This window comes from Salmo salar, chromosome ssa10 (genome assembly GCF_905237065.1).
Source record: "Salmo salar chromosome ssa10, Ssal_v3.1, whole genome shotgun sequence".
Taxonomy (NCBI): Eukaryota; Metazoa; Chordata; class Actinopteri; order Salmoniformes; family Salmonidae; genus Salmo; species Salmo salar.
Window position 1 is genome coordinate 5,025,479 of NC_059451.1, and position 3,323 is coordinate 5,028,801.

The window sequence follows — 3,323 nt, forward strand, 5'->3', positions numbered from 1 at the left end:
TTCCATCTCCCTGAGGCACACACTCAATCCATTAGGATACATCACACTTTTCTTCATGCCTGTCATAGACATAGTATATTGCATTGTTACGTGATTCGCTGTTTGGCCTCAATTTGAAAGGAGATGCCGTTCCTGGCTCCATCTTTTCAACAAACTATTGCTGGTAATTGGCCATTACTCTGGAGCTGAGAGAGACGTGGTGTCCAGAGGGCAACTGCTTATCTGGAAACAATCAGGGAGTTTGGCAGGCTGGCAGACACAGCAGGCATGCAGACCCTGCTCCCCTTCACTGTAGAATGCTGCCTGGGACTTTTCTGTTGCTGGAGGAGGAAGACTAGCAAGGCCTCTCTGTGGAGAAAACATGTTAGCCCTCATACCATGCAGAAAAATGGTGGACCCTCTCAAGCTATTATTTACCAAGTAGTAGGCTTCATCAATGAAGATACTACTGTCTCAGTTCTAAAACAGCATTCCAATTTTAACTGCTAGCACGTACCATTTGCAAATGAAATGCTCTTTGTTAAAACCTGTTGGGGCTAGGGGACAGTATTTGCACGGCAGGATAAAAAATGTACCCGATTTAATCTGGTTACTACTCTTGTCCAGAAACGAGAATATGCATATAATTAGGAGATTTAGATAGAAAACACTCTAAAGTTTCTAAAACTGTTTGAATGGTGTCTGTGAGTATAACAGAACTCATATGGCAGGCCAAAACCTGAGATGATTCCATACAGGAAGTGCCCTGTCTGACAATTTGTTCTACTTCTAGGGCATCTCTATCAAAAATACAGCATCTCTGCTTTAACGTGACATTTTCTAAGGCTTCCATTGGCTCTCAGAAGGCGCCAGAAAGTGGAATGACGTCTCTGCAGTCTCTGGGCGAAAAAAAAAGCAGGAGTTTTTGTGAGTGGTCAGGCTGAGAACACGAGAGGACTCCATGTTTTTCTTTCAGTCTATGAATGAATATAACGTCGCCCGGTTGGAATATTATCGCTATTTTACGAGAAAAATTGCATAAAAATTGATTTTAAACAGCGTTTGACATACTTCGAAGTACGGTAATGGAATATTTTGAATTTCTTTGTCACGAAATGCGCCCGTGCGTCATCCTTCGGATAGGGACCTCAACACATGAACAAAACGGAGCCATTTCAATATAACTATGGATTATTTCGAACCAAAACAACATTTGTTGTTGAAGTAGATGTCCTGGGAGTGCATTCTGACGAAGAACAGCAAAGGTAATCCAATTTTTCTTATAGTAAATCTGAGTTTGGTGAGGGCCAAACTTGGTGGGTGTCAAATTAGCTAACCGTGATGGCCGGGCTATCTACTCAGACTATTGCAAAATGTGCTTTCGCCGAAAAGCTATTTTAAAATCTGACACCGCGATTGCATAAAGGAGTTCTGTATCTATAATTCTTAAAATAATTGTTATGTATTTTGTGAACGTTAATCGTGAGTAATTAAGTAAATTCACCGGAAGTTTGCGGTTCTGAACATCACATGCTAATGTAAAAAGCAGTTTTTTGATATAAATATGAACTTGATTGAACAAAACATGCATGTATTGTATAACATAATGTCCTAGGAGTGTCATCTGATGAAGATCATCAAAGGTTAGTGCTGCATTTAGCTGTGGTTTTGGTTTTTGTGACATATATGCATGCTTTGAAAATGGGTGTCTGATTATTTTTGGCAGTGTTCTCTCCTGACATAATCTAATGTTTTGCTTTCGCTGTAAAGCCTTTTTGAAATTGGACAGTGTGGTTAGATTAACGAGAGTCTTGTCTTTAAAATGGTGTAAAATAGTCATATGTTTGAGAAATTGAAGTTATAGCATTTATGAGGTATTTGTATTTCGCGCCATGCGATTCCACTGGCTGTTGACTAGATGGGACGCAGGGAGGTTAAAATGCATTCTACATTTTTGCTTTCAGAACAACCTCAAGTCGTCGGTGCATGGACTGTGTTTTAATGTCATCATTGGCCTCATGGTGAAATCCCTGAGTGGTTTCCTTCCTCTCCGGAAACTGAGTTAGGAAGGACACCTATATCTTTGTAGTGACTGGGTGTACTGATACGTCATCCAAAGCGTAATGAATAACTTCACCATACTCAAAGGGATGTTCAGTGTCTGCTTTTTAAAAAATATTCCCTGTCTACCAATAGGTGCCCTTCTTTGCGAGGCATTCGAAAACCTCCCTGGTCTTTGTGGTTGAATCTGTGTTTGATATTCACGAAATCCATTTTAAATTCAGGCTGTAACACAACAGGGGTGTGACTAATTTCTGAAGACATTGTATGTTATGATGGTTAGCATCGGGTGCAACTAAAGTACTTCAAATAGATGTGGTGCTGAAAAGAGCACTGTTTTAATGGAACATTTAGTCAACAATGGGTTGTGCTGCCCTGTGAAGCCGGGTTAGGTGGCCTTCAACAAGTGGCTACGAAATTACCAAGGAGCATGCAAGGTATGCCGTGTGGCCTCCCCTTATCTCGCCAGACCCAAACATTACAGGAGAAGAAAAATAACAACTGACACGTCTACGTCTGGCGTAGACTGGCAACTGGATCAAGATGTGAAGAGCATACCATTACTGTTTTATTGCCTGATATCAAAACAAAGAGGCACATTCCAGTGCTTCCCCTTTTCACTCCTAAAGGTTTGCCAAAAAAAAAGCTGTCATCACTTGTCTCCTATTTCTGTAGGCTTTGTTCTCTGAGGGACTGCATGGTGTAGATCTGTGAATTCACAGGTAGATGACCTTATGGGTAATGAGCTGATATGCCAAGAGGAAATGGAGTGTACAGTGTAGATAGAGTGTAGATGCATTAGGGGTAGCAGTAAGAGAAAGAGAGTATCCTAGAAGTGGCAGTTCCCTAGACGTGCTCCCAAAGCTATCAATTAAACCACATGACTGTAGGAAGCCCCTGGATCTCGCTGTTCAGCGATCTTGCTGATTCAAGTTCAGGCCTCTTGAAGCGAAGCATGAATAACTAAATACACTGTCAACTTTCCCACTTCCCTTTCATCCTTGAAAGCTGGGTCTCACAGCTTTCAGATTGAGCTCGTGGCTTTCGGAATCTTTCAGAGTCTTCACAACACCTGACCACCCTGCCCCCTTTACTCCCGCCCCTCCCGCCCCTTCTGACATCCTGGAACCGACCACCATTTATGGTTCCCTGCCTGTTTTGTAACGTTGCTTACTTCTCTGTGTACTTCAGGATGTTTGGTTATGTACATTTCCATCCGTTCCGTTTCCCTCCCTTTTTTTTCCAGCTAGAAAAAGCCAGGGGGGTGCAGAAATACCAGGCTA